Source organism: Nerophis lumbriciformis, linkage group LG18 (genome assembly GCF_033978685.3).
Source record: "Nerophis lumbriciformis linkage group LG18, RoL_Nlum_v2.1, whole genome shotgun sequence".
NCBI lineage: Eukaryota > Metazoa > Chordata > Actinopteri > Syngnathiformes > Syngnathidae > Nerophis > Nerophis lumbriciformis.
Genome location: NC_084565.2, coordinates 22,335,001 through 22,346,511, shown reverse-complemented (window position 1 = coordinate 22,346,511; position 11,511 = coordinate 22,335,001). Strand labels below are relative to the sequence as shown.

General features: G+C 36.9%; 1 long non-coding RNA gene across 2 annotated transcripts in view; it reads right to left on the bottom strand.

Moving 5' to 3' along the window:
• Positions 1-2,614: 2,614 nt before the first annotated feature.
• Positions 2,615-11,511, bottom strand: part of LOC133617695 (uncharacterized) — a 36,072-nt gene continuing 27,175 nt past the window's right edge. For both annotated transcript variants that reach the window (XR_009817058.1, XR_009817059.1), the window contains exons 2-3: positions 10,924-10,980; positions 2,615-3,386 (exon numbers count right to left, since the gene is read on the bottom strand). This is a non-coding gene — a long non-coding RNA (uncharacterized lncRNA). The remainder of the gene's footprint in view (positions 3,387-10,923; positions 10,981-11,511) is intronic.

The window sequence follows — 11,511 nt, the reverse complement described above, 5'->3', positions numbered from 1 at the left end:
AAGGGTCCTAATTTATATTCGTATGTGCCTTATAGAGAGGACCACGACAAAACAGAGCGACTAGCTCCAGTGCGACCTGTTCAGCAGCAGCAGGAGGAGGAGGTTGACTGACTGTGGCAGGACACCTCTGCCTCTGTTTCACTTTATGTTGCTGGTAAATAATATGGTTGTAGTAGTAGGCTAAAGTTAAATTATTTAGTATGTACTAATTAAAGGGGCAGAGCTTTAAGAGACATTTTAGCTTTTATATTTTATAAGATATATTTTTTGTAAGAACCACAATTAATACATATATTTCAGTGAATAACTAATTGCTCAAATCTGTATATAAATATGTACATAAAGTGTTGTAACTATATTCCAACTCCGCGTTCTTCTTGGTCATCGCCGCTGCCGCCGCCACCCCCCGCCCCCCAACCACACCACCACAAATAGATGCCTGCCCTGTGGGAAACACTGAGTCTATTATAAAGCATTATTCACATGTGAATAATATAAATACAGTCTATTATACAGCATTATTCACATGTGAATAATATAAATACAGTCTATTATACAGCATTATTCACATGTGAATAATATAAATACAGTCTATTATACAGCATTTTTCACTTGTGAATAATATAAATACAGTCTATTATACAGCATTTTTCACATGTGAATAATATAAATCCAGTCTATTATACAGCATTATTCACATGTGAATAATATAAATACAGTCTATTATAAAGCATTATTCACATGTGAATAATATAAATGCAGTCTATTATACAGCATTATTCACTTGTGAATAATATAAATACAGTCTATTATACAGCATTATTCACATGTGAATAACATAAATACAGTCTATTATACAGCATTATTCACATGTGAATAATATAAATACAGTCTATTATACAGCACTATTCACATGTGAATAGTATACATGCAGTCTATTATACAGCATTATTCACATGTGAATAATATAAATGCAGTCTATTATACAGAATTATTCACATGTGAATATTATAAATACAGTCTATTATACAGCATTATTCACATTTGAATAATATAAATACAGTGTATTATACAGCATTATTCACATGTGAATAATATAAATACAGTCTATTATACAGCATTATTCACATGTGAATAATATAAATACAGTCTATTATACAGCATTATTCACATGTGAATAATATAAATCCAGTCTATTATACAGCATTATTCACATGTGAATAATATAAATCCAGTCTATTATACAGCATTATTCACATGTGAATAATATAAATCCAGTCTATTATACAGTATTATTCACATGTGAATAATATAAACACAGTCTATTAAACAGCATTATTCACATGTGAATAATATAAATACAGTCTATTATACAGCATTATTCACATGTGAATAATATAAATACAGTCTATTATACAGCATTATTCACATATGAATACTATAAATACAGTATTATTCACATTTGAATAATATAAATACAGTCTATTATACAGCATTATTCACATGTGAATAATATAAATAGTCTATTACACAGCATTATTCACATGTGAATAATATAAATACAGTCTATTATACAGCATTATTCACATGTGAATTATATAAATACAGTCTATTATACAGCATTATTCACATGTGAATAATATAAATACAGTCTATTATACAGCATTATTCACATTTGAATAATATAAATACAGTCTAATATACAGCATTATTCACTTTTGAATAATATAAATACAGTCTATTATACAGAATTATTCACATGTGAATAATATATAAATACAGTCTATTATACAGCATTATTCACATGTGAATAATATAAATACAGTCTTTTATACAGCATTATTCACATGTGAATAATATAAATGCAGTCTATTATACAGCATTATTCACATGTGAATAATATAAATCCAGTCTATTATACAGCATTATTCACATGTGAATAATATAAATACAGTCTATTACACAGCATTATTCACATGTGAATAATATAAATACAGTCTATTATACAGCATTATTCACATGTGAATAATATAAATGCAGTCTATTATACAGCATTATTCACATGTGAATAATATAAATCCAGTCTATTATACAGCATTATTCACGTGTGAATAGTATAAATCCAGTCTATTATACAGCATTATTCACATGTGAATAATATAAATCCAGTCTATTATACAGCATTTTTCACATTTGAATAATATAAATAGTCTATTATACAGCATTATTCACATGTGAATAATATAAATACAGTCTATTATACAGCATTATTCACATGTGAATAATATAAATACAGTCTATTATACAACAGCATTCACATGTGAATAATATAAATACAGTCTATTTTACAGCATTATTCACATGTGAATAATATAAATAGTCTATTATACAGCATTATTCACATGTGAATAATATAAATACAGTCTATTATACAGCATTATTCACATGTAAAAAATATAAATACAGTCTATTATATAGCATTATTCACCACACCACACATCATTGACCACAAAATGACAATGCTTAAGAGTTATGGGGCTATGTTTTTTTTTTTTCTTTTTTTTTTTTTTTTTTAAACAAAACCAACAAGTAAGTACTAGAACATGTGGTTTGCGGGAAAGCAGTCTGTCTTTTCAAACTAATGAGATGGCACAGGTGCTGGCGCATGATTGCTGGAAAGGAGTTGATTGGTTGGATGGAGAAAGAGAACATGGAAAGCCCGATGAAAAGGAACGAGAGGGAGTCCAAATGAGCTTTAAATTGATGGTTTGAATGTAAAAAAAAAAATGACTTGTAGAAAATGGCAAAAACTGCAATGGAAAAAAAATGCTTAATAGCCACAGCAAGATAGAAAACGTCCCTGCTTTGATCTCCAACATTTCAGTTTATTTTGAATAGTTTGTGTTCTGCGTGCTACATAACTAATTTGAGCCTTGAGCCTTCTGCTTACATGGGAAACAGCCCAGACTGAGTCCAAACAGCAATCCATAAAAATAAAAATCATCCTTGGAGCTACACTGCAAAAACTGAAATACTTGAAAAGATTAAATACCAGAAATCAAGGTCAAGGTTTTTTTTTTTTTGTAAAACAGGATTTTTTTTTGACCAGGCTCTTTCTAGGTTGAATGGCAGTTTGCTTAATTTCAATAATGTGCACTATCAAAAATAAACAGACATTTGAACATTTTAACACAAAATGTATTTCATAGAGAATAAATGTAGTTTTACTTTAAAATTTAGGAGTATTTTGAAGAAAGGAGCTGTCTGTCGACTTTTCCTACGCTTTAGGTTGCGAGTATCCCCACTGCTGGTAGAAGTGGTGATTGTCCACATCCTACAGCCAGAGATCGACACGATCCTGGCCTCCAACCATCGGAACGGAGAAACTGAGTGCGAACGAGAGCGCAGAGAAAAAGAATGGTTAGAGATTAGGGATGTCCGATAATGGCTTTTTGCCGATATCCCCATATTGTCCAACTCTTTAATTACCGATACCAACCGATACCGATATCAACCGATATATGCAGTCGTGGAATTAACACATTATTATGCCTAATTTGGACAACCAGGTATGGTGAAGATAAGGTACTTTTTTTTTTTAATTAATAAAATAAGATTAATAAATTTAAAAAAAAATCTTGAATAAAAAAGAAAGTAAAACAATATAAAAACAGTTACATAGAAACTAGTAATTAATGAAAATGAGTAAAATTAACTGTTAAAGGTTAAAACTATTAGTGGACCAGCAGCACGCACAATCATGTGTGCTTACGGACTGTATCCCTTGCAGACTGTATTGATATATATTGATATATAATGTAGGAACCAGAATATTAATAACAGAAAAAAACAACTCTTTTGTGTGAATGAGTGTAAATGGGGGAGGGAGGTTTTTTGGGTTGGTGCACTAATTGTAAATGTATCTTGTGTTTTTTATGTTGATTTAATAAAAAACAAACAAAAAAACCCCCCCCAAAAAACACGATACCGATAATAAAAAAAACGATATTGATAATTTCCGATATTACATTTTAAGGCATTTATCGGCCGATAATATCGGCAGGCCGATATTATCGGACATCTCTAATAGAGATGTCCGATAATGGCTTTTTTGCCGATATCCGATATTCCAATATTGTCCAACTCTTAATTACCGATTCCGATATCAACCGATACCGATATATACAGTCGTATCACACGTATCACATTATTATGCCTAATTATGTTGTGATGCCCCGCTGGATGAATTAAACAATGTAACAAGGTTCTCCAAAATAAAATCAACTCAAGTTATGGGAAAAAAAATGCCAACATGGCACTACCATATTTATTATTGAAGTCACAAAGTGCATTTTTTTTTTTTTAACATGCCTCAAAACAGCAGCTTGGAATTTGGGACATGCTTTCCCTGAGAGAGCATGAGGAGGTTGAGGTGGGCGGGGTTGGGGGGGGGGGGGGGGGGGAGGGGGCGGTGGTGAGGTGGGGGGTTCGGGTAGGGGGTAGCGGGGGGGTGTATTTTGTAGCGTCCCGGAAGAGTTAGTGCTGCAAGGGGTACTGGGTATTTGTTCTGTTGTGTTTATGTTGTGTTACGGTGCGGATGTTCTCCCGTAATGTGTTTGTCATTGTTGTTTGGCGTGGGTTCACAGTGTGGCGCATATTTGTAACAGTGTTAAAGTTGTTTATACGGCCACCCTCAGTGTGACCTGTATGGCTGTTGACCAAGTATGCGTTGCATTCACTTGTGTGTATGAAAATCCGTAGATATTATGTGACTGGGCCGGCATGCAAAGGAAGTGCCTTAAAAGGTTTATTGGCGCTCTGTACTTCTCCCTACGTCCGTGTACACAGCGGCGTTTTAAAAAGTCATAAATTTTACTTTTTGAAACTGATACCGATAATTTCCGATATTACATTTTAAAGCGTTTATCGGCCGATAATATCGGCAGTCCGATATTATCGGACAGCTCTAGTTATGGTTATGATGTTACCATATTTTCCGGACTATAAGTCGTACATGTTTATTTCCTCTAAAATTTGGTGGGTGCAGCTTAAATACCGGTGCGCTCTATAGCTCGGAAAATACAGTAGGTATAAAATGGTCCCTGGCACCCACCGAATAAGAAAAAAACAAACAAACATGACCAACAACAGTGGAACCGATTTGGCAAAGCAGCCCGAGCGCAGCACTGTCAGTCATTGTCACCACACCGGAGCAGGATCCAGCCTCCAAATGGCGGACATTTATCCATAAAAACAGGGAGAAGCTGCCGATTGTGCGCCCGACGTGTTTCAGTTCGACCTGTCTCCCAACTCTACAAACTGGACGATCGAGTATTATCCTTTCTCACTGGGTTTTATGCAGACATATTGTACATATCAAATGCGGTCCGTCCCTCAAAGACATCCATGTGCAACGTAATCACAAATAACAGCTCCTATTTTTACATGACAGAGAAGCAGTCCAGAGGAGACATTAGTTCACTCTCCAATGTTAAATACTGTACTATATTATTACATTCATGATTGGGTATAAAAGCAACTTCCATGAAATACTCAGTCATTCACAAACAAGGATGGGGCGAGGGTCACCACTTTGTGAACAAATGCGTGAGCAAATTGTCCAACAGTTTAAGAACACCCTTTCTCAACCAGCTATTGCAAGGAATTTAGGGATTTCACCATCTACGGTCCGTAATATCATCAAAAGGTTCCAAGAATCTGGAGAAATCACTGCACCAACATTGAATGCCCGAGACCTTCAATCCTCCAGGCGGTACTGCCTCAAAAACCGACATCAGTGTGTAAAGGATATCACCACATGGACTCGTGAACACCTCAGAAAACCACTGTCAGTAACTACAGTTTGTCGCTACATCTGTAAGTGCAAGTTAAAACTCCACTATGCAAAACCTAAGCCATTTTATCAACAACACCCAGAAATGCTGCTGGTTTCGCTGGGCCCCAGTTCACCTAAGATGGACTGATGCAAAGTGGAAAAGTGTTCTGTGGTCTGACGGGTCCACGTTTCAAATTGTTTTTGGAAACTGTGGACGTCGTGTCCTCCGGAACAAACAGGAAAAGAACCATCCGGACTGTTATAGGCGCAAAGTTCAAAAGCCAGCATCTGTAAAGGTATGGGGGTGCATTAATGCCCAAAGCATGGGTAACTTACACATCTGTGAAGGCACCATTAATGCTGAAAGGTACATACAGGTTTTGGAGCAACATATGTTGCCTTCCAAGCAACGTCTTTTTCATAGACGCCCCTGCTTATTTCAGCAAGACAATTCAAAGCCACATTCTGCACGTGTGTTACAACAGCGTGGCTTCATAGTAAAAGAGTGCGGGTACTAGACTGGCCTGCCTGTAGTCCAGACCTGTCTCCCATTGAAAATGTGTGGTGCAATATGAAGCCTAATATACAACAACGGAGACCCCCGAACTGTTGAACAACTTAAGCTGTACATCAAACAAGAATGGGAAAGAATTCCACCTGAAAAGCTTCAAAAATTGGTCTCCTCGGTTCCCAAACGTTTACTGAGTGTTGTTAAAAGGAAAGGCCATGTAACACAGTGGTAAAAATGCCTCTGTGCCAACTTTTTTTGCAGTGTTGCTGCCATTAAATTCTAAGTTAATGATTATTTGCAAAAAAAAAAAATTCGAACTTAAGTATCTTGTCTTTGCAGTCGATTCAATTGATTATAAGTTGAAAAGGATTTGCAAATCATTGTACTCTGTTTTAGTTTACTATTTACACAACGCACTGGTTTTTAGTTTTGTACTCTGTCAGGAAAGGTATTTATACGACTCCCCTCTTGTTTATTTTGTACACAAATGTGTCAGAGTGCATGTGACATAAGGACAAAAATCAAATTACGATGATGATTTGGTAATCGTTAGTTTGTTAAACAAATATGCGGTCACGGGTGTCCAGCTGTCAGGTGCTAGTTTGTTTACATGGAAGCGTCCCCGCAAGACGCAACGCTGAATCGTGAAATGCAACCTTCCTCTAGCAAATTCATTATATTGTACAATGTTTTGACACCAGTTTTAGGGAGAATTACATTTTATTAAATTAATATAGAATATTTTGACAGCAGCTGACATTTTGAACATCTCTGTTATTAAATAAAAATAATATTAATAACACATTTTTTTGTAATGCACTTTACATTTCACAGAAATCTCAAAGTTAGCATCAGCAACAGTTAGGTGTTGACTAACAAATAAAAATGCTTTAAAGCGATAAAGACATGTTAAAAAAAAAACATGCATTCATTCCATGAGGCTTCATGAAAACGTCTTAAAAGGCCTCTTTACTGTTAACAATTTCTGGTCTTGTAACAGGATGAGTGGTTAGAGAACTACATTTAGCACGCCTCAGGACTTAAGTGATGCACAGCAGCAAACATGCTCCTAAGTTGACTTCTGTGCTCCTGTTCCGCATGTAAAACCACAGGGAGGACCACTACTGGACCAACTTAATGATGCAGCAGGCCTGTTTATCGACTGCATGTATAATAGCAGCTGTTAGTTAATGCAGCCTCTGGGGTTTGTCATTGCATTTAATTGCTGCAGCAGCATTATGTGGATATAAACACTGCAGACTTCCAGCAGTGCAACACACACACACATGCACGCACACAAACACTGGTAAATGACAGCCACTTAACTCCTAGATTTTGTTGTTATGATGATTCTGACCTAGAGTTAAGTGATAGATCAATTCGTATTGGAGGAACGCTTGTGTCCTCCGCCATTCATCATAAAGGGGTGCGGCACAAATGTAAACACCAGCTGGAAAGTGTATTTGTGTGTGTGCATTTATCTTGAGTGGGCCTTGTATTGATCAGCATCTTCATGCAAACAATACAATGGGAATAAATGGGAACAAATGTGAATATATGTGAACTTTTACCTATGATTCACAATCTCTCTAAGACAAGATCGCATAAGTTTATGCAATCCAGTTAGCCAACAATGGAGGTAATGGGATTTCTGACGTCTTTGCGTCTACTGTGCCCATAAAGCCCTGTAAAGAAACATCCCAAAACCACCAACAATACTCCATTTACATCTTGTGACCCGAATATTAACCGAGTACCGTATTTTTCGGACTATAAGGCGCACTTAAAATCCTTTCAATTAATTTAATTTAATTTTGGTTGTGCTTACCGACCTCGAAGCTATGTTATTTGGTACATGGTGAAATGATAAGTGTGACCAGTAGATGGCAGTCACACAGAGATACGTGCGGACTGCAATATGATGGCCGTCACAAATAAGTTAAAGTTAAAGTACCAATGATTGTCTCACACACACACACACACACACACACACACACACACACACACACACACACACACACACACACACACACACACACACACACACACACACACACACACACACACACACACACACACACTAGGTGTGGCGAAAAATTATTCTCTGCATTTGACCCGTCACCCTTGATCACACCCTGGGAGGCGAGGGGAGTAGTGAGCAGCAGTGGTGGCCGTGCCCGGGAATCATTTTTGGTGATTTAACCCCCAATTCCAACCCTTGATGCTGATTGCCAAACAGGGAGGTAATGGGCCCCATTTTTTTTTACAGTCTTTGGTATGACTCGGCCGGGGTTTGAACTCATGGCCTACCGATCTCAGGGCGGACACTCCAACCTAGTGGTTCTTAACCTTGTTGGAGGTACCGAAACCCACCAGTTTCATATGCGCATTCACCAAACCCTTCTTTAGTGAAAAATACAAAAAAAAAATGTTTTCAAATTCAAGACAAAGTTATAATTTTTTTGGTAACACTTTAGTATGGGCAACATATTCTCAGTAACACAGACTTAATTTAGAGTTATTTGGTTAGGGTTAGAGATATAATAAGGCCATGCCGAATAAGGCATTAATAAGTACTTATTAATGACTAGTTAAGAGCCAATATGTTACTAATTTGCATGTTAATAAGCAACCTTGTTCAAAGAACAAAACCAACACAGTGCATAAACTCACAACAAATTACACACCTGCAAATCAGTCTGACTTCTGCTGTTGCCGTATCCGTAATACGCTGATAGGGAGAAGTTTTTATTTACACGATGAGTCGGGTGCGTTTTGACCTCCGCCGAACCCCTGAGCCCGACTCACCGAACCCCTAGGGTTCGATCGAACCCAGGTTAAGAACCACTGCTCTAACCACAAGGCCATAAGAGATATGTGTAGACTGCAATATGACTCAAGTAAACACCAACATTTTATATGTTCCATTGAAACACACGGCGCTCAAAAATCCATCAAAATGTTTTAGTACGACTTTGGTAAGCTATGAAGCCGCACCGCTTGATGGATTGTACTGTGCTTCAACATACAAGTATTATTATGGTGTGTGTATAAGGTAAGACATTATCTGGCGTTTTGTTTCGCAATATAATGCAAAAGCAACTTGTCTTACCTTCTGGTACCTGCTGATCTGTATTTGGGATCTGCATAAATCCTGAAAATTTGCGCGAGCACACCTTTGTAGTCCGTGTCAACACCGTAGTCGATAAGCTTCTTCTTTTTCTCTATCTTCTTGTTATGGGACATTCATCCTCCACTGCTGCCATTTGTAATATAAAGTAGTGTAAAATTCTTACTTACCGTATTTTTCGGACTATAAGTCGCAGTTTTTTTCATAGTTTGGCCGGGGGTGCGACTTATACTCAGGAGCGACTTATGTGTGAAATTATTAACACATTACCGTAAAATATCAAGTAATATTATTTAGCTCATTCACATAAGAGACTAGACGTATAAGATTTCATGGGATTTAGCAATTAGGAGTGACAGATTGTTTGGTAAATGTATAGCATGTTATATATGTTATAGCTATTTGAATGACTCTTACCATAATATGTTACGTTAACATACCAGGCACGTTCTCAGTTGGTTATTTATGTGTCATATAACGTACACTTATTCAGCCTGTTGTTCACTATTCTTTATTTATTTGAAATTGCCTTTCAAATGTCTATTCTTGGTGTTGGGTTTTATCAAATAAATTTCCCCCAAAAATGCGACTTATACTCCAGTGCGACTTATATGTTTTTTTCCTTCTTTATTATGCATTTTCGGCCGGTGCGACTTATACTCCGTCGCGATTTATAGTCCGAAAAATACGGTATATCTCGTCAGTAAACTCGCCATGAAAGCGCTAAAACATACCGGTGTAGTGAGTTTACATTATTCACTTAAGGAACTTTAGTTATTAGAAAGTTTCGGTCGGACGGTTTTTCACGGGACACATTTCCGGCGTTCTTATTGCACGAGTGAGCCACGGATGAGAAGATGCTGCTCCGTTATTGATTTAAGTAAGGTCTGAATGTCATTAAAACAGTTAGCTCCATCTTTTCACACTTTTTCCACCCCCGTCCTTGCACGCTACACCGCTACAACAAAGATGACGCTGCCAAAGGTGAGCCATGTAAATAAGACCGGCCATAAAACAGCGCATCCTGAAGCGACTGCCAGAAAGCGGTTAGAAGATGATCTGTAAAACATAATCTATGCAACATTTTGACCGAAGAACCACCATTACATGTTATGTAGACCACAAGGAAGGGTTTTAAATTTAGAAGAAAAAAAAAGACCCCTACAATCCGGTGTGCCTTTTGTATGAAAATATACCTGACGAGACACGCTCATCGGCAGTGCACCTTTTAATCTGGTGCGCCCTATGGTCCGGAAAAATATGGTATTAATATTACAATAGTTTTTATAAGCCATAAGGTTAAGGGACTGCTGTATATTTAGCGGCGCATTGGTCACACAGAGGTAACTATCTTATGCTGCTATGTTCACATAATGAGCAAGTGAGCTGCTGCATCGCCTCTAAGTTGGTGAAAGTTAAATCTATATTATAAATCATGCTGCTCACCTGCATGGAAGGTTGTAGCCATAAACCGAGAAGCTGGTCAACTTTGACATCCAATACCTGGAGATGGCAAGAAAGACATGAAAAGACGTTAGTTTGCGGCACCTTTTATTTTGTTAACCTGCATAAGAAATAGCAGTTTTTCCATCCAAACAGAAAAATATACATATCCCATCAGTCGGCATCTTAGTGAGAACAGACATTGTACAGTAAGTGATTTAGTGTTTTATTATGTTCATAGTTTGTATTTCTTCTAAAACGTGTAGCTCATCTTACACTGAACAAAAATAAACACTCAAATTTTTCATAAGTTCTACTCAAAGATCTAAAATATTTACTATACTACAACAGCCAAAACTGCCCCCGGTGTAAAGTGACTTCAAAATGTAGGCCAACTTACCATTATGTTGGGCGCAATGTTTGACCGTGCAATAAACAAGATGACATGCAAAAACTGGTTATGATACTAATAATAAGTATCATTACCTAATTGTGTTAATTGCTAATTGTGCTTAGGGGCCCGTCCAACCACCACCAAACATTCATTCACATTCACGCACTAGTGTGAGTGGCACTGGGAGCAAGATAGAT